General features: G+C 45.2%; 1 protein-coding gene across 1 annotated transcript in view; it reads left to right on the plus strand.

Annotated features, from left to right (window-relative positions):
- Positions 1–27,184, plus strand: part of PROM1 (prominin 1) — a 207,408-nt gene that overhangs the window by 7,324 nt on the left and 172,900 nt on the right. The window lies entirely within an intron of this gene.

The following is a 27,184-nucleotide window of genomic DNA, read 5'->3' on the forward strand; positions in this document are numbered from 1 at the left end:
TCTGCAGGCAAACATGTAGGGTAAAAGAAACCTTGCGAGTTCAATCAAACTTCTTGAACTCGCGAGAAGTTTGGTTTTACCCTACAACGTGTAAAAAAAAACCTCGCGAGTTCAATCAAACTTCTTGAACAGAAGCAGAAGTCATGAGGTGGCCACGCTTGCTGTCTTCTGCACCCCCAAAATAATAAGAACCCCCCCCCCCGATAATAAGGCCAAGCCCTTATTTCGGGGTTCAAAAAAATATAAGACAGGGTCTTATTTTCGGGAAAACATACATATATACATACATATATCCTGCGAGCTCCAGAACTTAAAATTTTTAAATTTTTAAAATAATTAAAATTTCATTTAACTAAGCATTCGTCAGCCATCTGCTGACATCGTCAGAGTATTAAATTACCATTACAGAGATCTTTGCCTTTATATGCTATTAATCAATTTGGCCCTTGCGCGTGTAATAGGCTCTTCCAGCCGTCTCCCACTTGTAATCAGCTGTGTTGTTTTTGCTGTCGTCATGCTGGATAATAGAGGCTTAATTCCTACTGTTTCCTCCTTCCTAGCTTGCTTATCAGTGGGGGATGATGTTAGGCTGTCAGCCATTGCAATTTGCTGCCATGTCCATGACCTCGTGATCGGCCAGGTTCATTTCTCATTAATTTATCTGTTACAGTTTGAGACAGCCCTGCCGGGTTGCTCTGTGTTTGGTCAAGACTAACTATGCTTTCACAGGCTGAGTCTGCATGCTAAGAGGTGAGGGGTGGGTGCCTTTGGTCTCTGCTCACTGATGGAAAGCCGTCTCTGCTCATCCTGCAGGGTCTTTCCTGGTGTCTCAAAGCCTGGTAGGCCGGTGGCAGTTTGATATGCCTGTTGATGGAATTGTTATTGGAGAACCAGGCTTCTTTTAGTAGGCATCCTCCTTCAGGCTGAATAATTGTTGCATTGGTTAATTTTTAATTTTTATATTTAATTTTTAAATATATTGTGCAGCTTTGTTTAATTTAGGATACTTGCCACAAACATCTGGAGTATCATGTGCTTTATTTTGGTATGAATGTTTTGGTCTGAACTGCTTGTAAGCAGGGTGAATTTGATTTAAATCAAGTCTATTGAAATCTATTTAAATGAAATCATTTAAATCAAGTTTTCAATCATGATTTCAATCGCTAGTAAAAAGGCTTGATTTAAATCAACTTGATTTAAATCATAATTTTTAAAGAGCAGCTATCATCTCTGTCCCACAGCAGCAGCTCCTCTGACCCAGTGTTGACTCACTGACATCCCATTCACTTTAATGGCATGGCTGGTGATGTGGCAGTGACATAACATGAGAGATGTGGTGGGCAACAGGTGAGTAGATGCGCGCTAACAGTTGCTGCCATGTTGGATCTGAAATGACAGGTGCTCTATAAATGTAAGGACTCATTCTTGCTGGTAGTTAGAATCTTTAATAATATTATTTGCAAACAAAATGAAAGTTTCCTATTTAGAATTAAGCTGTCAGGTTAGTAAAACAGCAATATCAGAACCGATTTTAGGTTAACAGGTTAATCACACATACTTGGAGAACTACTCAAATTCTTTTATTTAATTAAAACAGTAACATATTAAATATTCTTGTATTTGCTTAAACATCAATGTTTAGTAACTGAAGTGCATAAATAAAGTATTTTTGAAAAAACAAATGAGAACTTAAACTGAATATATCAGGTGGTTCCACATTAAAAAAAAATTCAAACATGGTCTTTTGCAGCTCACTCATTTTCATCTTCATTCTCTTGTTTGTTTATGATCTGGAAAAAAAACCCCCAGCTTTCCTGCTTTATCAGGCCCCAGCCGATTTCTCAATTTAGAGTGAACAAGTCCAAAGGAAGAGTTTATTCTTTCAAGGCCAGTAGAAGAGGCCACTGTGGTTAAAATTGAAATCATTACTTCAACACTTTCTGAATCCAAGTGCTTAAGTGACTTCCACCAGTTTACTGGTGAAACTTTCTTTAAAACCTCATCAGCAAACATATATTTCTTGAATGGTTCTCCCTTAGCTCTGAAGTTCATTGTAGTTGGCACTAGAAATCAATGATTGCTGGATACCCATGTCATGGCTAACTCCTCTTCTTCAGCACTTAAGGTTTGACACTGGTACCAGATATTGACAACGTTTGTGAGAAAATGAGCTAGAGACAGTGCTTGTCCCATTCGCTTTTTTAAATCTTGTAATTTCTGCTTGTCAGTGTGTAGTTCTGTTTTTAAGTGCTCGCTCAGTTCCTTCAAATTTCAACAGCGTCAGCAATAAAACAATTATTTTTCTGGATTTTGTTTAAAGCTTCAAAAACGGTTTTCAGGATGCTCAGCATAGGTTCAACATTTCTCTTAAACCCAATGGCGAAGATTTTTCTCGATTTTGCTCACAGACGGTTATCAGAATAGGCCAGTTTTTTTATATATTGTTCAAAACAGTACACTACAGCGTACCATCTAACATCTTGTGGGAGCGTTAGCTTGGTTCCACCCATTATTTTCAGAGCTGATGCTGCAAAATGATTGTTACGGAAGTATTTAGCAATTTAAACAACTTTATTTCTGTGACACAGAAATTGTTGGCTGGGAGGTGCATCAAATGTGTTCTACAACCATATGTTACTAGCTTGGTAGCTTCTTGATGATGTTCTAAATTTCTTCTCATTTTGGACACATTTGCAGCATTGTCTGTGACCAAACTGTGTACTTGACATTTGAATTTTTTTCGCATGTTATAACTTTTGTTGCTACTTCTTCTAAGTATGCTGCTGTGTGTTCATTTCCTGAAGTATCAATTGTTTCTGCAAGGAATACATTCCCTTCTTCTGTTGTTATACAAGCACATACAATAGGATCATTATGGACATTATTCCACCTATCAAGACTTAGGTTACCAATTTTATCTTCTAGATTTGTTGCACATTGCATAATTTCTTCATCATATACTTTATCCAGCCGTTTCCCTGCAACATCTAATTTACTTTGCTTAACGCATTGTAAGCCGCCCTGAGTCTCCGGAAAAGGGCGGCATATAAATCGAATTGAACCAATAAATAAATAAATAATACTTGGTGGACTGTATCCTAGTCTCAATGGCTGAATCATATTAACAAAGTGTGGGTTTTCAAGCAGACGGAAAGAAGAGTTTGTTATATAAACAAACCGAACAATTTTTTCATCAATTAACTCTTTTTCTAATCTGCTGGTTTTTATCACAAACTTATCTATGGTGGTGGTTCCAGATGGTTTATTTCTTTTAGGTGATATATTGCGGATATGTGTAAATGATGTGACTGATGCACTATCCTGGAGAGATAACTTTGAAACTGTAGAACAAGAGGATGGTGATTTAGAAAGTGGATAGTTTCCAGAATCTTTTATGTTGATGGAGGTTTCACTTAAAGAAAAAAGTTAATGCTGCTAAAATATTATTTAATATTTATTTTAAATATTATTTATGTATGCTTATTGTGTATTTCTTATTGTGTTAAGAGACTCTTTCGGATTTCCCCCCTCTTTTTAAGGTTAGATTTTGAGTAAAAAAGGAATATTCTCACCCAGTTCCATTCACTGTTCATTTACACCAATCCTGTGCTTTCTGTGTTGCCTCAGCTGTCCCAGTTTCATCGAGCTATTTTTGGCTGCCTCTTCTCATTGTGAAGGAAAGGGGAAAAAACCCTGGAGAGATTGCAACTCTCCGTGACTTGCAGTGTGCCTGCCTGTTGTGACCTAGGCCCAAGTAGGTATTATCAGAAGCAATCAATTCTAAACAAACAGAATTTATTAGAACAGCTGAGAATTAACTCATTCTCAGCATAGTCCAAATTAATTCAAAACAAATTCTTAGTAACACAATTCTTCAGCCTTATCACCAATCTTGGTCTACTTTGGCAACCTGCCAAAGGCTTTTCTTGGCAGAAGTTCAGATGCAGCAAGATAAGAAACAAATCTATCAATGTTGTTTTCCAACAAAGAGCCCAAGAGCTGTTGCTGGTCTTTTAAGCCTTATGGGAGGGGCCAATCATCTCTTGGCCTTACTCCTGAGTTGTCCTTTTTGCTTTAGCTGCTCCTGCCTTCTGGCAGCTCTTCTCATACGTGCAGTAGGAACAGGCTCCTCCTGTTCCTCTGCCTCTCTATTGTCAGCCTCTGGAGGCTCCGGAGTCCGCACATCACTCCCCAATGGCCCTGGCCCCATCTCTGCCTCTGACACAGAGCCCTCATCCGGGCCTTCCCCAGCCTCCAGGACTAGTCCATGTTCTTCCTCAGCCTCATTGCTGTCCAACTCCGCTGCCAACTCCGCAGGCTGCTGGCAGACCACAACAGTGCCCCTCTTTTCTTCACCACCCCTCCAGGGTGGTTTTACTGCCTTTCGGTGCCCTCTAATGTGGAGAACTCTGCGCAGGAGCACGGAGACCTGTCCAATATCACTGTGACGTCAGCCAGAAGTCTGAACTATGCAAAATCTTAACTGGTTCACCTGAACCAGTTGAATCCCACCTCTGATAACAACTCTACGAAGGAGATTTGGAAGTGCTGATGGAAAGGGAGTGATTAGCTCAGTAGTGAGTAACTATGACAACTTTATGACCTGTGGAGTTCACTGAGCTATGCTGGACTCAGGAATTGAAGTCAACTGGTTGGGAAGTTGCCATAGTTGCCCAACTCTGGATTAGCCTAAAGCAGTATTTCTCAATCTTGGCAACTTGAAGATGCATGGACAATTTCCAGAATCTCCAAGTATCACATTAGCTATCACATTTTACTTATTAATGCAAAGTATAGTTAGTTGAGAAGTAACAGTCCCTCTGTAAGGGAAATGGGCGGTTTAAAAGATACTTAAACAAGTATCTTGGAGCAGAAAGTTCAGGTAAATGATCTCAAAGTCATTTTGACAGCCTCTTGGTCTGAAGAAGCTTCTTTAGTGATATGTCTTTAGAAAAGTCTTATAGTTGCTCATCTACTTTACCTCCATCTATTTGCGTAAAACTTTCCTGGGGAATGAATCCTGTTCCAATGTCATACTGGTACTTCATGTTTAAAGAGAATATATCCAAGGCTTTATTTTCTCATGCTTATCTCTCAAGTTTATAGGTGGTGTGCGAGGTTGCATTTCTGCTTTGTTTCCAGAGACCCAGGTTTTCAAACAAAAATTAATATGAGGGTAAACGTTCATTCTCCAAGCTTGTGGGTTGATTTCCAATGTTTTGTTATCAGGCTAGGTAACATCTTCAGTGGAGTTTAGTGGATATCAGTGTTAGTGTTTTCAGTTTTTAAGGACTTCAGGTGTGGGTGTGTCAAGTGAGAGTCTTGTGATGGGTCTTATGATAGGGAGATTACATCAGGTCAGGGTCATTGGGAGGTGAACTGTTGGTGGTGGAGTTGCGCAGGTTGGTTGAGGGTTGGTGCTATCTGGTTAGTCGTGCAGTTGATTTGGATTCTGAGGGGTTTGTAAGTTGTTGATGAAATTGCTTGTGGAGTGCCAGGCTTTGATGAATTCATGAGCGTGGCGGGTGGTAGTGTGGCAGATGATTTTTGTGTTGCTCCAATTGAACTGTTGCTGTTTGGTGTAGGTGTGGGTAAAGACTAAGGATTTGGGATTGTGGCATTTGACTGCCAGCTGGTGTTCATGGATCCTGTTTTTTAATTGAAATGTTTCTCCCATGTAGAATTGGTTGCAATGGTTGCTGTTGATTTTGTAGATTACATTGTTTCTTTCGTCCTTCTGTATCTTTTCTTTGGTTCTGGATAATTTCTGGCAGCCATGCAACAACTCAAAACCATAGCCCTACTCACCATCCAAACAAATTCTGGACATACTGTGTTGATGACATCTTCATCTTCAAATCTCACTGTTTGAGAAAGTTGCATAACATTCTCAGAGAATCTTCCCATCCTGCTCACAATCTTTTTGGACTGTTGCCTTCTGGCAGAAGATACAGAACAATTAAAACTTGGACCACATGTTTTCTGAATAGTTTTTATCCCAGAGCTATAATTGCAATCAACAATGAACTAAAGGGCCACCATCAGTGAGCTGTTGGACAGTACTACTTGGTCTGTTGTGTGGATGTTTGGGTGGTTTAGGGGTGGAGAATTGTGGTAGGTGGGAGTATGTTTGAGGATTGCTATGTTTGTTGGACCTAGTCTTTGGGTGTTAAGTGAATTTTGTTGTATGGGTATACTGTGTATACATGTACAATGACGACAAATAATGAATAATGATCAAAAAGCCCAGGAAATAGAGGAGATAATAGACCAGGGGAAAAGATAGAATGGACAAATCAACAAATAAAACAAGAAGATAAGAAAGAGAAGGCAATAAAAACTTATGAAGCAATTCAGGGAAAATACATGCTAAAAGACCAAAAAATGATACTGGATAAACAGAAAGATATCTTTGAAAAGAAAATAGAGATTTGGGCAGATACTCTGGAGGCTTGGCAACAAAAGATAGTACAGTAGTGGCCAAAATTGTGGTAACCTTTTGGGAAAAGTGTATTTTCTAAAACTAGCTAACACCACTTTTTGGGAGTAGTACCATAAAATTATATATCAATGGAAATATAATTTAATCAAGAATGTAATGCAATAACTTTTATGAAGGATTTGCTATTAGAATAGCAGTTACAGTAAAAAGAAGAAAAGTGAAACACGTAGAAAAAACGAGATATACAAAAATTATCACGTCGGTTAATACTTAGTTGGGTAACCTTTAGCATGAATTACGGCCTTACAACGTCTTCCCATGAGTGAACCAAGTCTTTTAGTTCTGCAGCTGTTCTAATGTGAAACCAAGATTGAATGATTGCTTCTATTAACTGAGTTTTATTGCTGGGTCGCTTCTGACCAACAAGTTTCTTTAGTCAGCTCCATAGATTTTCAATTGGGTTAAGGTCTGGGCTATTCCCAGACCATTCCAGCAGTGGAATATGTTTATCTTGAAACTCCCCCCCCAAAAAAGTGTGTTATTAGTCATCAAACCTCAAAAATACATTTTTCCCAAAACGTTTCCACAATTTTGGCCATTACTGTAGAGATGGAAGAAATACTTAAGCTAACCAGGAAAGATGTAGATAGAGATGAAGACCCAAGGGAGGAATTTGGGAGGCAAATTAAAAAACGAATAAAAATTGAAATATTAAAACGGGCAAGAGATGATGGATAGAACCCAAGATTGGCTTTATTAGGAGCTAGAACAGAGACAGAAACAAGAAATAGGGGGAATATTATTATGCATATTTTTATATAATATACTAAAAGTAATAGCTAGATATAAAGATTAGATGTTGAAAGATGGTGACACTATGTATGCTTTAATGATATTGTTATTGCCATTGGAATGGGGAACTAAAATGTTGAACAACTAAATGGCCTACATTTTATCACAAATACATATAATAACATAATTATATAAATGTGATCTAAATAACAAATAGCAATAGCACTTAGCAATAGCATTTAGACTTATATACCACTTCATAGTGCTTTACAGCCCTCTCTAAGCGGTTTTACAGAGTCAGGATATTGCCCCCAATAATCTGGGTCCTTATTTTACTGACCTCGGAAGGATGGAAGGCTGAGTTTACCTTGAGTCTGGTGAGATTTGATCTGCCAAACTGCTGGCAGCCGGTGAGTACTGCACTCTAACCACTGCGCTACCGTGGCTCATAAATAATAATAATACTATCATTACTACTTGTATTTAAATGAATGATACCGAGATGCCTCACTGTTCATGTATTTATGTGTGTGTGTGTGTGTGTGTGTGTGTGTGTGTGTGTGTGTGTGACAAGATATAGAAATAAAAGATATGGAAATAAAAAAAGTAAAATACAAATTACAGGCGTTTGCACATGACCTGGTATTTATTTTAGAAGAACCACAAGAAACGACCCAAATTAATAAAAAAATAGAAGAATATGGTGAAGCTGCAGGATTGAAAATAAAGATAAAACTAAAATACTAGTTAAAAATCTTACAGATAAACAGAAAAAAGAATTGATGAAGAAAACAGATATTCAGATAGTTAAGAAAGTAAAATATCTAGGAATTCAACTAACAGCAAGATGTGCAACCATCAAAGAAGATAATTATACTAAGCTAATGCAACAAATCAAATTAGATCTGGAGAAGTGGAAAAATGTGCAACTATCACTGATAGGAAGAATAGCTTCTATAAAAATGAATATCTTGCTGAGATTATTATTCTTGTTCTAAACAATTCCGATAAAGCTGGAAAAAAAACGCTTTGAGGAGTTAAATAAAATAATGTCAAAATATATCTGGCAAGGGGGAAAAGCAAGAATAAGTTTGAAAATGTTGCAAGATTGTAAAAACAAAGGGGGGTTTGGGTTGCCAGACTGGGAGCTGTACTACCAGGCCTCTGCATTTACATGGGTGAAAGAATGGATAAATTTGAGGCATAGACTATTGATTTTGCAGGGACATGATCTTCAGCTGGGGTGGCATGCTTTCTTACGGTATGGGAAAAACAAAATACATAGATATTTTTCAAAAACATTATGCTAGAAATGATTTATTGTTAGTATGGGCAGAAATCAAAGAAAAACATTATATGAAAATACCTGGCTTTCTATAATGGAGGCACTGATACATCCGAACGTTGTTAATATGGAAAAATTACAAGATGCAAAGGTATTTTTAATGGAAAAGGGGAACTTAAAATTAAGCAAGAATTGAAAAGTCAACGGATTGATTTAGCATGGTGGCCGCACATGCAAATACAATCAAGGTATGAGAAAGACATTAAAATGTATGGTTTCTACAAAGAACCAACAGAATTAGATCAGATACTAACAGGGACAGGTGAAAAACTAATTTAAAAAATCTATAGCTATCTACTGAGCATTAAAATGGAAGAACAAGCAAAGGAAACAATGATTGTATGGGCTAAAAACTTTGGTTATACTATAGAGTTAGATAAATGGCTGAAACTGTGGGACAGGAACTATAAATTAACAATGTCAACTGCATATAAGGAAAATTTATATAAAATGTTTTATAAATGGCACCTTCCACCAGCAAGACTGGCAAAGATGTTTAAGAACATGTCTTAATCAGATACCGGGTTCGTATTATCACATGTGATGGACATGCCCGAAGGCAAAAAAATACTGGATAAAAATACATACATGGTTAGGAAAAAATGGTAAAGCAACATATAGATTTAAAACCAGAAATATTTTTGTTGGGTATCTTATCAGAAAAGTACAATAAAGGGAATACATTTTTAATTTTATATGTGTTAACAGCGGCTAGAATTGTGTTTGCACAACAGTGAAAAAACAAAGAGATCCCTACAACAGATGAAAGTGTAATAAAAATATTAGAATGTGCAGAAATGGATATATTAACACTTAAAATGAAGGAGAAGGAAGAAACATAATATTTTTTTAACATAAGATTCGTTTTACCAATGGCTAACTAACAGAAACAAAAGTTAGAAATTTAAAAGCTTAAGGGAATGATTAATTATATAAGAAAGGTTTATTAAAATGGATAAGCAAATACTATTATTATTATGATCATTATTGTTATGAATATTATTGTTATTATTACCATTACTATTTCTCAAAATTAACTGTACCCAGACAACACACTGTTTATGTAGACATTGATTTTTTTATGTTTATTTAAAAAAATCTATTTAAAAAAAAAGGAATTCAGGTAAGAGGTGTGTGGCCTGCTAAAAGTTTTATTTTCTTATTCAGTCAACATAAAATAATAAAAGGGGGAATAAAACGTAACAAATAAAATTAGGATAGACAGAAATAAGTCTTAATTGTATATTAGCAACTATAAAATAAATCAAATATGATATACTCTGAACACCCTTATTAAAATAATAGCATGTTTACTTTCCTAACACTAATAAATCTAATATAATAAAACTATATATACACTCACACACATACACACATATATATGTGTGTGTGTGTGTATATATATATATATGTATGTGTATATCTATCTATCTACCTACCTACCTACCTACCTACCTACCTACCTACCTACCTACCTATATAACTGAACAGCCAACCAGAGACCCCACTGACCCTCAACCAACCCACGCAGCTCCCCACCACCACCAGTTCACCTCCCAATGACCCTCACCTGATGTAATTTCCCTATCACAAGACACATCACAAGACTCACTTGACACACCCACACCTGAAGCCCTTATAAACAGAAGAACACCGACACTGACCTCACCTAAACTCTGCTGAAGATGTTACCTAGCCTGGTAACAAAACATTCGGAAATCAACCCACAAGCTTGGAGAATGAACCTTCACCCTCATCCTATACCCAAGCTACCGATATTTGCCACTATTGCAAAGATTAATGTGGCAGAGACCTGATATAGCCCTGTTAGGGGCAGGTATACTAAAACAGATGGCAATAGTATTAAAATAAGCAGGAGAGACTGAGAAGAACATTAATGCACTTAGGCCTGTAAATAAGCTTTGGAAGATAATCTTTACCTCTGTGATAAAGCATATGCTGGGTCAAAGTCTTGGATAAGTATTAGTCATGGCAAACAGCTTTTGCATCTTCACTAGCAATAGAATACAAGAAATTTAGTTCCCTGGCCACTTTATAATATACAGTATCTGACCACTCAAGCCAACATGATCCCCTTTTGATTTTGCTTATACAAATAGATTGTAGATGGATTTTTGAGAGATATCTTTTAAGACAGCTTGTGTAATCATAACTATTCTAGAAATAGCTTAGGAGAAAAGAGGTTCAAACTCCACTATGCAATTTTTTTTCCAGAAAACTTTTTTTTTTAAAAAATAATTCCTTGCACAGGCCATTTCACATTTCTGTTTTTACTATTGCCTTCTGCTCCATGTGTCTTCCCCAACTGCTCACAGTTAAGGGAGGTGATCAAGTGCTTCGCTGAGTGCAGGCTATGTCTTCTGCTTCCTTGAAGGGGGCAGTCATTCTAGTTCCATTGAAAAAGCCTTCCCCTGACTCAGCAGAATTTACTGATTACAGTGAATCATCAATCCCAATAATCCATTCTGGATAGCATGATTGGGAAGCTTCAGAGTTATCTGGCTAAAATTGAATTTGTGGCTCCATTTCAGTCAGGGCTTTCTCCAAGAAATGGCACTTAGGCTACTATGGATGCCTTGGTAGATGATCTGGCCAGAAACTAGAATGGAAGAGACCAACTCTACTATTTCTTTTACATCTCTAGGCTTCTTTTAATACTATTAGCAATAGCATTGTTCCTGGCCATTTGGAAGAGTTGGGCATTGGGACTCTGTTTTTTAGTGGTCCTGGTCCTCTCTGTTATGATGTGCCAAGAAGGTACATCATTTTAACAAACTGCATCACTGTTTGGTGATCATGGTTTGGTGGCTGCAGTGCCTCAGAGAGGAAGTCCATTCAGAGGTAAGGACAGCCGAGAAGATTATAGGAAGCCCGCTTCCTGTTATTCAGGATTCTGCTTATAAGCGCTATGTGCTTAGAACTCAAATCATTGTTAGAGACCCCACACACCCACTTCATAGTCTGTTTCTGTTGCTCTCCTCTGGGAGGTGATTTTGAAGTATTTCTAGCAGGACTACCAGATTCTGTAACAGCTTTGTTCCCTATGCCATCCATCTGGTAAACTTGTAAGATTTTTCTCTCCATGTGCATGTATACATCTGAACTAGACAGTGTTTTTTATCTGTGTCATATAATATATATGAGTATATGCATATTTATTTATTTATTTATTTATTTATTTATTTATTTATTTATTTATTTATTTATTTATTTATTTATTTACATATAGTGTATATTGAAAGTGGAGACCCTTTGAGAGCTGTATGCAATGAAATGTGATTTTAATGTATGCTGATTAGTGTACATTCATAGTGAGAATAAAGTTACTCTAAGTCTAAGATAGAACTGTGGGAGCCAAAGTTCCACAGATTTTGACTTTTCAAAAGTCTTTTTCAATTATTTCTTATTTTTTATTGTATAAAATACAAAAAAAATAAAATAAAATAGGAAATTAAGGGAAGGAAAGGGAACAGGAAAAGGGGGTGTGAAATACAAGGGGAAGAGAAAAAGAAAGAAAAGGGGGCATTGACTTCCAACTCTTCCTAGCACACTACAAGTTAAATACATTCCAACTTCAACTTTTTGCTTTTACATATTAATATATAGCTAGCCATTTCTATCTTTCTGTATTTAGAAAGATAGTGGAGACACATCTTTATACAGCCTTATAACTGTTAATTATGTCAGTAACAGATTTTATTTTTGTTTACATTTTAATTATATTCTGATATTCTTGTACCCTGTACTTTTTTTTTTTTTTTGTACATCACCTGAGGGCTGGAATGAACAAAAAGTTGCGATAATGACGTTCAATAATAAGTATGTCAGGTTTCGATGTCGTCTCAAATAAAATAAATTGCATTTCCAAACAAATAGTCTTTGAAGAAATCTTTCATTTTATTAAGCACGACAACCTGTCCCTGATTGTGGGGTAGCCAACACTGACTTCCTGACCCCAAACCTTCCCCAATTCTCTGCGTCTCATTGGCCCTCTTCCAAATCACTCTCCCCATATCTACTACTTCAGATCTCCCATCTCCCATCTCATCTCCTAGGGGATATTATCTTCAGGGAAAATAAGTAGGTGAGAAGTCAAGCGTCCTCTTGCCAGCTGCCCCCTCTTCTCCTTCTTATGTCAGCACTAGAGTAAATGCAGGTTGAAGTGCTGACAAAGTAAACAAATAAGTTGCAGTTTAATTATAGGGAATAAGGATATAATTATTTTACTGCATTCCTCTTAATTACTTGTAAAGGAAAGGTAGATGCATTATTGAATACACTCTAGTTAAATTCTAGGGATGTTTTCCTTCTGGGAGCTAAGTTATAGGACTGATACGAAACGTTAATCACAATATCAAAAACCATTTCCTTTTCCAGAAGCATAGGAAATGTTTGAAATCAATTGTATTTATAGTCTATGATAGCACCATCATTTTTATAGTTCTGCTTATGTCACAAATGTTATAAATTGTGCCATAAATGTAGCTTGAAGCTACTTTGGAGATCTCAAAGGCCTGGCCTTCTTTTGGTCTACATCAGCTTTTTAATTGGCAAATCTTATTTCATTCCTTGACAAAGTGACTAAATTAGTGGACCAGTGAAATGCAGTGGACATAATACACTTGGATTTCAGAAAGGCATTTAACATAGTAGTCCATAACCTACTTCTTGGTAAGCTAAAATATGTAGGATAGACAGCATAACTGTTGCTCCAACACTGGAGGCTTTTGAGAAAAAACTGGACAGCCACTTCTGTGGAATGGTATAGGGCAGGGATGTCAAACTCGATTTCATTGAGGGCCGGATCAGCATTGTGATTGTCCTCCAGGGGCCAGGGGAGAAGGAGGGGCGTGGCCGGGGTGGTCGCAACCGATTGGGCATGGTCCAGAGGCGTGGACAGCTTGAAGACGCTCCCGTAGGCGGGTTGGGGGAATCCAGGGGTCATTGGTGAGTGGGGTGGTGGGCGGGAGGCTCCGTCCAGCAGGATGAGGCGAGGCGAGGCAAAGGGCAGGACAGCTACAGCTGGAAATTGTCGGTTACCACGTGCTTGCTGCCCTTTGTGTGTGGGGGATGGTTTTCCAGCTGTAGCCACAGTCTGCCGGCCCCTCAGCTGGTGCACACTGCAGCTCTGGAGCCTGCTGCCACCACTGGGCTGGCCGTCCAATCAGGAGGCGGGGGGAGGAATGTAATGCAGACTTCTGGATGCACTTACTCTGTCCCACTGTCTGTTTTGGCTTGCAGTTGGAGAGCAGGTCACCGTTGGTCATCTTCTCAGCCCCCTTGTGAGTCTTGCCTTTGGCCTGCATGTGCAGCATGTTCCCCTCATGCACCCGATGCAACTCAGCCCTGCTGTGAGTTGCTGCAGTGGTCCACAGTGATGCCTTGGTGTGTCGGGTACACGAGAGCGGTGCTTTGCCAGCAGGCACAGCAAGAAACGGGAGGGTGCGTCATTTCCCCGCCCGTTATCAGATTCAACACATGGGGCCCTGCCGGGCTTCTCCAAAGTCTGGCAGGTAGTAAGGTAGGAAGTGGCACCCATCCCAAGGCTGGAGGAAGAAGCCTTTCTGCAGGAACTGGGCCTTTGAGCCCCAGGCACCAGTTCAAGCAGCACCGTGCTGGCTCATCTTGCTACTCCTGAGCTGCCCACCACTTACCAGGTGCCTCCATGGGGCCAAAGTGTCCCCTGTCAACTCGCAAAGCATCCCTGGCCTGCCATAGGCCAGAGGGGATGGGAAACACAGCAGCCCAAGACAGATGCACATTCTACGCTTATCTCTCTCAAGGCTGTATCCCAGAGTTACATATAGCAGTGAGAGGAGTGACCTCTACAACCGAATACAGGGTGATATTGGAGCATAAATTACATAGGGTCAGAGCTGGCTTCACTTGGGAACGTGCCGACATGTAGCTCCTGATAAATAACTGGATTTCTTTTGAAGCTTGGCTCGAGACTCATAATTTAATTAGGACATCCGTCAGAATCCTGAGAGCAAGCCAGCTCTCTCAAAACTAATCAATATTACTGGCTCTCCAATCGCTTCCCAACATCTGGGGTGCTTGGAGAGAAACTCAGGTGACCAGGGCAGAGGGTGGACTATCCGAAGAGAGCCTGCTCCAGGCAACCCAGAGGGAGGCAGAGCCTCCAACCAGGGACTTCCAGGACCCAGCAGCCTAATTGCAACAGGAGTGCAGCCGTCCTTGGATATCAAAGCTGAGATGCCCGCCCCAATGACCAAAGCAAGAAGGGATGAGTATTGGTGGAAAATAATCCCTAAAGCAGCTGAGGTCGAGTTTCCCCATCCTAATGCCCAGAAGGGGGGAAGGCCCCTGAACGAGCTGGGACTCTAGCCGCCCAGAGTCCCTCGGGAGTTGGGCGGCATAAAAATGTGACAAATAAATAAATAAACAAATAAGAGTGGATTGGATGTGGGACTGGGCACAGGCCAGGCTCCCAAAGCCCCTGATGGAGCCCCTGGGGAGATCCATAGAGCAGCTGAGGGAGGAATTTGACTGGGCCACCCTTCGTGATGAGGGGCCATCATGCTGCCCAAAAGAGGGAAGTTGCAGCAGAGCCCTTTCAAGTGAGGAGACGCAGACGAGAATGCAGCCACCCTTCTCCACCCACCAGAAGGAGAAGGATCCCAAGGTTGCAGCCAGTGCCTCTTCCACGCAGCAGGCAAGCCACCCAAGGCAGACAGCCCCTCCCCTCTCTCTGAACTAGAGCCGAGGAAGACGGCCAGCCACATCAAGCGCAGGCTTACAGGGACCAACAGGGGAAGGGAGGAACAGTGCTGAAAGAACTGCCCCACTTCAGGGGGAAATTTGGTGGGGACTCAGACCATCAAGCTCTATTCCTTGACTCGGCTGAGATCCACCTAGAGCACTATGGACATCTCTACCCATCCCCCAGAGCCATGGTGAATATCATTGCCAAGGGGCTAGAGGGAATGGCTAGCAGCCCTCCACAAGAGGAGAGCCCCCCAACTGTAAGACGTAGACGACTTCCTATGACTACTAGAGGCCAGATTTGAGGAGGTGGAGGAGGACCCATATGCAGAAGATGAGCTCAGAAACCTTAAGCAGAGGGGGTGACCCATTAAGGAACACATCTGTGAATTCAGGAAGCTACCCCCTTTGCCAGAGTGGCTGTTAGTTCATTTTTTCAGAACAAGCCTAGACAAGCAAATTGCCCAGGTAACCGCCTATCGGGACATCCCGGACTGACTCTGAGTGGTTCTGAGTAGCCATAAAAGTTGATGGTGGATTGTGCACCAACAACATGAGAAAACAACTGGACACTAAAGAGAGAGGTCAACCAGACCAGAGACCATCCAGCCAATGGGGAACCACAGCACCATAGCCGGGCTCTAAACCAGCCCTCCCACGAAGTCCACTGAAATGCTACAGACGCGGGGGGATAGGTCACATGGCATCAGCATGTGCAACCCCAGCCCCCAAAACAAGCCAGAGACACCACCGGGACAATACCGGAACGAGGTCCTAGGCGTGCCACTGACACATCCTGGAAGGCCCTCCAGGCTGCAGAGGTCCCTCCCCACCCAGCTGAAGGGGGAGGGAACCCCAGATAACAATGACCAGTCACCGGATTCCTACGACAGTGAGGACGAGGGCAATAGCTCAGCAGACTAATGCATTGTAATTTAACTCCAGCTGTCTGCAATTAGTAAGTTCGAATCTTGCCAGGCTCAAGGTTGACTCAGCCTTCCATCCTTTCTAAGGTAGGTAAATTGAGGACCCAGTTTGTGGGGGCAATAAGCTGACTTTGTAAAAATATACAAAAGTATGAAGGCTATTGCTTAATGCATTGTAAGCCGCCCTGAGTCTCCGGAGAAGGGCGGCATATAAATCAAAAATTTTTTAAAAAAATCGATCTAATGTTGAGTGAACTGGTCCACTCTTTCGCTTTCCCAATATGCCTCACAGCCCCAAAAACAGGAGTCCAGGGGACTTTTCAAGCCCTAATAGACTCAGACTGCACTAGATACTTGATCAACCTAACCACGGTTCGGAAACTGGGGATCAGAGCGAAAAGACTGGCCCACCCAATCCGTTTCGAACAGGTTGATAGGCCCCTATTTTGGGGAGCCTATGCTACCCACCTGACCGAACCAGTGAGGCTAAGCTAGCAAATCACTGGGAAGTAATTCGATTCGTAATAGCCCACAAAATGACAGACACAGTCATACTGGGACTCTCCTGACTATACAAGTGGGGCCCGACCATCTGGTGGCAAGGGGGCAGCCGCAGACTGAGGATTGCAAGGGGACTCTAACCCCCTCCACACCAGCAAATAGAAGCACCGGCCACGCAGGGAACCCTCCCAAAGGGCCCACCAGAACAACTGGCAGCCACCTCCGACAAAACCCCAGAGGCCGAACTGATCCCGAGAGAATATCAGGACTTTGCGGAAATATTCAGCGAAGCTGAGTACAACGTCCTACCTCCCCACCATGAGACAGACTGCGCCATCGAAATCATCCCCAGGGCAAAACTACCAAAATCCAAATTGTATGCCATGACTCCCCGGGAAATGCAAGAAATGTGCAAATATATAGACAAAAACCTAGCAAGGGGGTTCATCGAGCCAGTCAAGCCATGGGTCGCAGCCCCAGTCCTATTCAAAGAAAAAAAGATGGCACTATGAGATTGTGAGTTGATTTTAAGAGGCATAAACTTTGTGTGTGTATACAACCTATACCCCTCCTCTCTCATGAAGACATGCTATCTCAGTTAGCCAAGAGAAAAGTTTTTACCAAATTAGACCTCAGAGAAGCATACTACTGAGTATGCGTCAGGGAGGGAGATGAATGGAAAGCAGCATTCAACTGCCCCCTAGGGAGTTTCAAATCAAAGTGATGGCTTTCGGACTGCAGGGGGCCCCAGCGGTGTTCATGCAGTTAATTAACGAGGTGTTGCACGAGCACCTCTATAAGGGGGTTCTCATCTACCTGACCGATACCCTCATCTACACTGAGACCATGAACAACCACATACCCCTGGTCCGCCAAGTACTGGAAAAACCTCTGGCAGCCAACCTGTATGTCAAGCTATCAAAAGGCGAATTCCACCATGCACGGCTAGACTACCTGGGCTACCGAGTGTCAAATGAGGGCATAGAGATGGACCCAGCCAAAGTACAAGCCATTTTAGGCTGGCAACCCCCTCACACCTGCAGCCAACTATAAAGCTTCTTGGGGTTTGCAAACTTCTACAGGCAGTTCATCCCCTCCTTCACAAAGATTACCAAACCAGGGGTGAAATGCTCCCGGTTCAGACCAGATTGCCCGATCTGGTAGTGATGGTGGCAGGTGGTTCAGAGGACCAGTAGCAAAAATCCTTGCCCACCTCCCATGCCCAGCTCAGCCATGCGATCATCAGAGGCTTTTTTTTTTATTTTTAAAAGCATTTTTTCTACAACCTCTTAGGCCAAAAAATGCTTTTAAAAGTAAAAAAAAAAAAAAAGCCTCTGCCGATCAGGCAACTCAGCTGGGATTGTCAGAGGTCAAAGAGGTTGTAGAAAAAATGCTTTTAAAAGCCTCTGACAATCCCAGCTGAGTTGCCTGATCGGCAGGGCCTTTAAAAGCATTTTTTACAACCACTTTGGCCGAAGAGGTTGTAGAAAAAGTGGTTTTAAAAGTAAAAAAAAAATAAAGTTGGCCACGCCCACCCAGTCACATTACCACCACCCCCAAGCCATGCCCACAGAACCAGTAGTAACAAATTTTACATTTCACCAGTGTGCCAAACCCATGACGGACCTCCTAAAGAAAGGGAGCCCAGGAACGAAAGCCCATCCAGGACAACCCCTACAGTGGGACCTAACCTGCCAAAAGGCATTTGAAACACTGAAAGAACTGTTTGCAAAGGAACCAGTGCTGAAGCATCCTGACCCCAAACAACCCTTCATCATCCAAGCAGACGCCAGTGACGTGGCAGTGGGAGCAGTGCTATTCCAAAGAAATAGCCAAGGGAACCTACAGCCCTGTGTCTACACCTCCCGCAAGCTCACGGACACAGAGAGATGATAGGCCACCGCTTTTGCGGTGAGTTGGGCACTGCTAACCTGGCACCCCCTGTTGGAAGAGGGGCAGAGACCGTAGAAAGTCTAGACGGACCACAAAAATCTGGAGGCCCTTAGGACTCCGCAAAAATTATTGCCTAAATAAGTCCGCTGGGCTCAATACTTCAATCGGTTTGACTTTGTGTTGAAGCATATCCCAGGGGGGAGGAACTTTCTAGCTGACATCCTCTCCCACATACCCCAGTAGAAATGCGAACAAGAGGAGGTAGTAGATGCCATCATCCCTCCTACCCAAACAGCTGCCCAAGTGACCATCAGACGACAATGCCACTACCAGCAAGACCAACCCATAAGCGATCTAGCCATGAAATTCAAAACTGAACTGCTAGCAGACCCCTGGCTCTGAGACAACCAACACATCTTGACAAAAAGAGATGACCTAGTGTGGAAGGGGATGAAACTCTACATCCTAGAATCCTTACTCACCTAATCCTCCAGAGGAGTCACGAAGTCAAACTGGCAGGCCACTTAGGGTTCCTAAAGACTTTACACTTAGCACGGAGGCAATTCTGGTGGCCCGACATAAAGAAAGATGTAGACAGTTATGTGAAAAGTTGCACCATCTACGCCACAATGAATAAATGACCAGGAAACACCCCCCCCCCGGGACTGCTGCAACCTGTAGCAGAACCAATGAGGCTATGGGAGGAAATTGCAATGGACTTTATAGTGGAGTTGTCAAAAAATGGGGGAAGCATGATGATCTGGACTGTAATAGACCTATTCTCCAAGCAGGTACACTTCATACCCTACAGTGGACTACCCTTGGCCCAGCAGCTAGCCAAACTGTTCCTGAAGCACATCTACCGTCTGCATGGAGTGCAACGGAGAATTATCTCAGACAGAGGGTCCAGTTCACAGCTAAGTTCTGGAGGGAGTTCCTGTGGTCCATTGGGTCATCCCAAAGCCTTAGCTTGGCTTTTTATCCGAGTACCAATGGTGGGGGGGGGGCAGAGAGACTGAATGCCATGGTAGAACAGTACCTGAGGTGTTACGTGAACTATCTGCAGTCCAGTTGGGCGGACCTCCTGCCTTTTGCTGAGGTAGCGTACAATAATGCTAGCATTTTGATAGGAGTAGCATGGGACCAACTCCATTCAAAGTAGTGAGTGGCATGGACTTCGTCCCAATGCCTGAATATCCAAGGGACCCCCCCTCCTCAGTCAGCTTGACCGACTGAATGTCAATGCTGAAAGCAACCTGGGAGAATGTCAAGAAAGCACTAGCTAAAGTGGTGCAAACCTATAAGAAACAGGCAGACAAACACCGAGCCCTGCAACAGCCATTCCAGGTGGGGGAGAAAGTCAACTTCTCCACAAAATACCTGAGGTTAAAACTCCGCAGCAAGAAACTGGGGCCAAAGTTTATGGGATCATTCCCCATAGTAAAGATCATCAACCCAGTCACGGTGCAATTAAAATTGCCCTGATTGCTAGGGAAGATACACCTGATATTCCATAGTATCCTCTTAAAATCTGTGGTTGGATCGACCCTGAGGCCACTACCCCGTGGGCCCCCGGACCCCATGGTCATAGGGGGCTAAACCCATTACAAGGTACAGCGAATCCTTGACTTGAGGTGGCACAGGAGACAACTCCAATACTTAAGTGGAAGGGCTACCCCTTATCAGAGGCATCCTGGATAAAGAGTAGGAACATCCAGGCTGACTGCCTCATAGCAAAATTCCATGCAGACAACCCAAACAAGCCTGTGGGGGGCGGTGTGTGTGTGTCACAACCCTAAAATCTATACCTGTACTCAAATTGTTTTTGCTTTGCACGAGTTGCCTTCAGGAAGTAAGGGGAGCCAAATGACAACTCGCAAAGCATCCCTGGCCTGCTCTCGAGTTGCGATAGGCCAGGGGGATGGGAAACCAGTGAAATGGCACAGCAGCCCAAGACAGATGCACATTCCACGCTTATCTCTCTCAAGGCTGTATCCCAGGGTTAAATAAATAATAAATAAATAAATAAATAAATAAATAAATAAATAAATAAATAAATAAATAAAATAATTTTATTTCTATACCGCCTTTCTCCCGAAGGACTCAGGGCGGTGTACAGCCAATTTAAAAACACAAGACACAATAATAATTAAAAATTAAAATAATTAAATAGATTTGGCCGATTTAAAACCCTAAAAATTAAAATACCCCAATTTAAAATTATTATATTGACAGCCCTGCCTGGCGGAACAACAGGGTCTTCAGTGCGCAGCGGAACACCCGGAGGTCGGAGATCTTACGTATTTCCGGGGGCAGTTCATTCCACAGGGCTGGGGCTCCCACAGAGAAGGCCCTCCCCCTGGGTGTCGCCAGCCGACATAACTTGGCTGATGGCACCCTGAGGAGACCCTCTCTGTGGGAACGGACTGGTCGGTGGGAGGCTATTGGTGGCAGAAGACGGTCTCGAAGGTACCCGGGTCCTATGCCATGGAGCGCTTTAAAGGTGGTAACCAACACCTTGAATCGCACCCGGAAGACCACTGGGAGCCAGTGCAGCTCGCGCAGGAGGGGTGTCATGCCGGCACAACGAGTTGCGCCCATAACCACCTGCGCGGCCGCATTCTGGACCAGTTGGAGCTTCCGAGTGCTCTTCAAGGGGAGCCCCATGTAGAGAGCATTACAATAGTCCAGCCGGGAGGTGACAAGGGCATGAGTGACCGTGCGCAAGGCGTCCCGGTCCAGAAAGGGCTGCAACTGGCGGATCAGGCGAACCTGATAAAAGGCCCCCCTGGCCACGGCCGTCATATGCTCTTCTAAAGACAGCCGCGCGTCCAGGAGGACACCCAGATTGCGAGCCCTCTCTGTGGGGGGCAAAGATTCACCCCCAATAGTCAGCGATGACACCTGCTGATTATATCGGGACGCCGGCAACCACAGCCACTTGGTCTTGGATGGGTTGAGTCTGAGCCTGTTCCTCCCCATCCAGACCCGCACGGCCTCCAGGCAGCGAGACATCACATCAAGGGCATTGTTGGGGTGGTCTGGGGTGGAGATGTACAGCTGAGTATCATCAGCGTACAGGTGACACTTCACCCCAAAACCACGGATGATCTCACCCAGCGACTTCACATAAATGTTGAACAGAAGAGGAGAGAGGACCGACCCTTGTGGCACTCCCCATGCGAGATGCCTCGAGGTCAACCTCTGCCCCCCTGCCAACACGAACTGCGAGTGGCCGGAGAGGAAGGAAGAGAACCACCGCAAAACGGTGCCCCCTACTCCTAACCCTCTCAACCGCTGCAGCATGATACCATGGTCGATGGTATCAAAAGCCGCTGAGAGATCTAATAGGACTAGGACAGAGGAGCAACCCCTGTCCCGGGCCCTCCAGAGATCATCCACCAACGCGACCAATGCCGTTTCTGTGCTGTGCCCCTGCCTGAAGCCCGACTGGTACGGGTCTAGATAGATAGCTTCATCCAGGTGCCTGGGCAGTTGTTGTGCCACCACACTCTCAACAACCTTCGCCACAAAACGAAGGTTGGAGACCGGACGGTAGTTAACTAATTCAGCCGGGTCCAGGGAAGGCTTCTTGAGGAGGGGCCTCACCACCGCCTCTTTCAAGGCGGCGGGAAAGGCACCCTCACTCAGAGAAGCAGTTATAATCCCCTGGAGCCAGCCTCGTGTAACCTCCCGGGAGGCCAGTACCAACCAGGAGGGACACGGGTCCAATAAACATGTGGCGGCACTAATCCTACCCAGAACCCTGTCCACATCCTCGGGAGCCACAGGATCAAACTCCTCCTAGATAATATTCTCAAGACCTACCCTCGTCTCCTCCCCCGGACTCACCCAGTCAGAGTCCAAGCCTTCCCGAATCTGAGCGACTTTATTGTGCAGGAATTGCACAAAATCCTCAGCTCGACCCTGCAAGGGATCCTCCCGCACTCCCCCCCGAAGAAGGGAGTGGGTCACCCTAAACAGGGCGGCTGGGCGGTTCTCTGCAGATGCAATAAGAGCGGAAAAATGGTTAGATTTCGCCGCTTTTATCGCCACTAGGTAGGTCTTGATATAACACCTCACCTGTGTCCGGTCGGAATCAGAATGACTAGTCCTCCAAATGCTCTCTAGGCGTCTTTTCCGACGCTTCATCTCTCTCAGCTCCTCAGAGAACCAAGGAGCCAATTAAGATCGGCATCGGGTCAGAGGCCGCAAAGGCACGACACGATCCAAAGCTCCGGCGGCCGCACTCTCCCAGGCGGCCACCAGCTCTTCAGTCGAGTTGTGTGTCAGAGTCTTAGGAAACGGCCCAAGCTCCGTCAGGAACCTTTCTGGATCCATCAGGCGCCTGGGACGGAACCATTTAGTCGGTTCCGTCTCCCTGCGGCAGGGGGAAGCGGTAGGAAAGTCCAAGTGAAGTAGCGAATGATCTGTCCATGACAAGGGTTTAATGTCTAAGTCCCCTCTACCAAGATCATTCAACCACTGACCAGAGATGAAAATCAAGTCCAGAGTGTATCCTCCTATGTGAGTGGGGCCTTGAACTAACTGGGTCAGGTCCATGGCCGTCATGGAAGCCATGAACTCCCAAGCCACCTCTGACGTCTCACCCGCGGATGGAAGGTTGAAATCCCCCATGACAATAAGTCGGGGAGTATCCACCACCACCCCGGCGATGACGTCGAGTAGCTCGGGTAGGGTCGCTGCCACGTGGCAGGGAGCCAGGTACGCAGTCAGCAAACCCATCTGCACCCCACGGCCCCACTTCACAAAGAGGGACTCACATCCGGCTATCTGAGGAACAGTGGTCTCCCTCGGACAAAGACTCTCCCTAATAATCACCGCCACTCCCCCACCTCTCCCCTGGGCCCTTGGCTGATGAAATGCACGAAAACCTGGTGGGCACATTTCAACGAGGGGGACCCCCCCTTGGCCCAACCAGGTCTCCGTAATACCTGCCAGGTCCTCACCCCCCTCCAATATAAGATCACAGATGAGGGGGGCTTTATTGACAACCGACCTGGCATTACATAATATCAGCCGTGGACCCTGGGCCTGAGACTCTGCACAACCCAGGCCACGAGACGCGCATTGGGGACCGAAGTGCGCAATTGCTTGTAAACAGCGTATGCGCACCCCAGCACATGATATGGTCCCCTGCGCCCGTCATACCTGCCCCTCCCACTCATTATTTCAATTGCATTACCCTTCTTGTTATCCCCCTGCTCCCCGGATAAATTTTCTTTCCTGACCCCTCTGCTGCAGCCAATCAGCCTGTCACCCCGCTCAGTAGCTATCTGGACCCCCCCAGGTCCACTTTCACAACCCCCTCCCTTCCTCCTGGGTCCCCTTAAAATTTTCTTTAAAAATTTAAATAAAAAACCCCTCAACCCCCTCTTCGCTGCATGCCATCTCTCGGGATTCCAAAATCTGTCATCAAGGTAGCGTGGAGGGCCAGGCCTGCGAGAGGGGGGAGTCTCACAGCGCAAGGAGTTCGGTGGCCGAGTGCATCAAGAACCGGGAAGGGTGAAATATCCTCTGGCTGAGGTTCCATAGAATAGTCTAATCGTCCTAGGGCATGGAGAGGCAGCAACTCAAGACATGGAAAAACTGGGCTCCACGGTCCTCTCACGACAGTGGAAGAAGTCTCGTGCCATTTCAACAAAACTCAGAAGGTGCTCTCTCCAGGCCATCCTCTCACGATGGCTAGCCGAGATGAAGTTGGCTATGGAGAGATTCGATAGTCTATCCACTCTGGTAGGGAAACGGCAGTTGAACTGGACTCCCTCAGAATCCATATCAGAATTTTCCATTCTCCACACCATCAAGGGCATAGGTGGAATAGAGCCAGTCTAGAAGGCAGAATAGTAAACCCGGGGAACAGATGACACATGGAAAGCAATAAAGGGAGATGGCTTGCAAGGCAGAAAGTAGCTGGGGTGGTGACCATGATAAGGCCTATACAGGCCAACAGAAAAGGGGGGGAGGGGGGAATGGCCTGAGGCAGCCCAAGGCCAACCCTCGGCCGTCTTCCAACCTCTCCCACTCCCCAGGTCTTCCAGGTCTTCCAGCATTTTATACCCCCAGTCTACAGCCCCAGTCTCCAATGGGGCCTCCGGATTCCTGCAGCAAAGTGGGACAGCAGAAATAGGCTGCCCCCTAGCAGGTCCGGGGTTTCAAGATAGAAGCCAGCAGCCTCTCACCATAGCGTCCTCTTCGGTAGCAGCCAGCTGCCGCCCCCTCGCCTCCGCCATCGTCCAGCGGCCGCCGACCGCCCCGCACCCACTGCCAGCGCCGGCGCCGCTTCCACCATGGCTCCCACCATACTCCAGGGTCCCCAGGAGCCTCAGAAAGCCCCGGAGAGGCCAGGAATCCAGGGGAGCCACCGCATTGCCGCCGCCACCACCACCACCACCGCAGAGCTGCCGCCGCCGTCGGTCCATGCCGGAGGCCGAGAAAAGCGCCGCCAGTCAAATCGCTACCGACGTCACCCCGCGGAGCCTTCAGCAGCCGTTTTTTTTCCTCGACCCGATGTTCCGGAGGGCAAAAAACCCCTCAATGGGTCGGGGAAAAATTCCTCTCTCTAGGACTGGGGGCCATGGTGGACAATCGCCCCAGGAACCTCCCGAAATTGCCAGGAATCACCCCATCTGCCGGGAGCGTCTCAGGCTAGATCCTCCATCTTGGACATGCACAGAAGGCGCATGAAGCAGTGAGGGGAGTGACCTCTACAACCTGTGAAATTGCTCCGTGGGTGAATGTGATTAATGACACACCCTGGAAGGAAGGGAAAAACAGGGTCATATTGGAGCGTAAATTACAAAGGGTCAGAGCTGGTTTCACTTGGGAATGTGCTGACATGTAGCTCCTAATAAATAATTGGATTTCTTTTGAAGCTTGGCTCGAGACTCATGATTTAATTAGGGCATCCGTCAGAACCCTGACATCCCTGTCCGCACATGGGCATCTCTTTATAGAGCAATGAAGGCTCACCAGGTGGAGTCTCTGCTGCCGCCCCCTGTGCTGCCTTCTCTAGGATTGTTGGGGAAGGTCTCCACGGAAGAGACGTGGCAAGACCTGTTGCCAGAGGTTGGCCTGTTTCACGGGGTTGTTGGGAGTGCCAGAAAGTGGGATCTATGCAGCTCCAGAGGATGAGGGATGCAGGGCCAGGAGCTCCCATCGGTGGCTCCTCACCTCACCCTTGCCCTCCCAGGCCTCTAGCAATGGTGCTTGAAATGGCTGAGCTGCACCTTTCGGGAACGCCGGCTGAACGGGGAATTTGTCTGCAACCCTCAACTAGGAATGGAGATTTATTTATTTATTTATTTATTTATTTATTTATTTATTTATTTATTTATTTATTTTTCGTATTTCTATGCCGCCCACTCTCCAAGGACTCTGGGCGGCTGACACCAAAAACAACATACTAAATAGCATATTGCCCCCAACAATCTGGGTCCTCATTTTACCCACCTCGGAAGGATGGAAGGCTGAGTCAACCTTGAGCCAGTGAGATTTGATCCGCTGATCTGCTGAACTAGCAGTCAGCTGAAGTAGCTGCAGTACTGCACTCTAACCATTGCGCCACCTCGGCTCTTATGTGGCAGGGGGGGGGGCTGCAAGACAAAAGACTGCCTTCAGCGGAGCCGCTTTGGTCCAAAAAAGGGTCCGCATTCTCAGGACCTCTATCTGAAGGAGCTGTGTCGGTCAGGCAGTGCCCTGAAAGTGCTGTGGAGCTGCTGCCTCGCAGGGCAGGGCAAGGCTTGTCGCTCCCTGCCAAGTAGCCCTAGTGAAGGGTGCGCATCATCGGGGTCTCTATCCCTGACAGCTCCTGAGTGGCAACTCCGCCGCCGCTCGGCAGGCCTGCCCCAGCCTGAAGGAGGCAAAGTGGCTAGCTAGAAAGGCCAAGTAGAGGTGGTAGAATGCCCCCAGGTCCAGCAGGCAAAAGACTGCCACCGCGAGTGGGGAAAGCCAGATCCCCATCAGTACCATGGCCACTCAGACCCAGCAGAGATGGTGGGGAGGCATGCGATCCTGGCTGGGCCTGGGTGGCCTGGTGCTGATGGGGATTTGGCTTTTCCACTCGCAGTGGCCACGTTTTGCCTGCTGGGCCTGGGCGTACTTTACCACCTCTACTCGGCCTTTCTAGCTGGCCACTTCGCCTCCTTTGGGCTAGATGGGCCTGATACTCTGGGCGGCAAGGCAGCAGTCTAATGGACCTGCGTGAGCTGCTGGCAGCCTCGGTGGTGGCCGTGGCCCACAGCGGTGCCAAGGTGTGTTGCGTGCTCAAGGAGAACATGCTCCACACGTGAGCCAAATGCAAGACCCATAAGGGGGCCAAGGAGATGACCAGCAGCTCCTCCAACTGCTCTCCAACTGCAAGCAGAAACAGACAGGATGGAGTAGGTGGGCAGATGGTGTCTGGCAGCAGCTGCCCCATACCCACCCTGATCTTGTCTTGGCCCATGGTGGCAGTAGCTGGCGGCAGAGGCACAGGAGAGAGGCACACTGTCCGGTCTGCTGGTTGTGCCGGGCAGC

Source organism: Pituophis catenifer, unplaced genomic scaffold (genome assembly GCF_029215685.1).
Source record: "Pituophis catenifer annectens isolate HBS135680 unplaced genomic scaffold, rPitCat1.0.hap2 SCAF_8, whole genome shotgun sequence".
Taxonomy (NCBI): Eukaryota; Metazoa; Chordata; class Lepidosauria; order Squamata; family Colubridae; genus Pituophis; species Pituophis catenifer.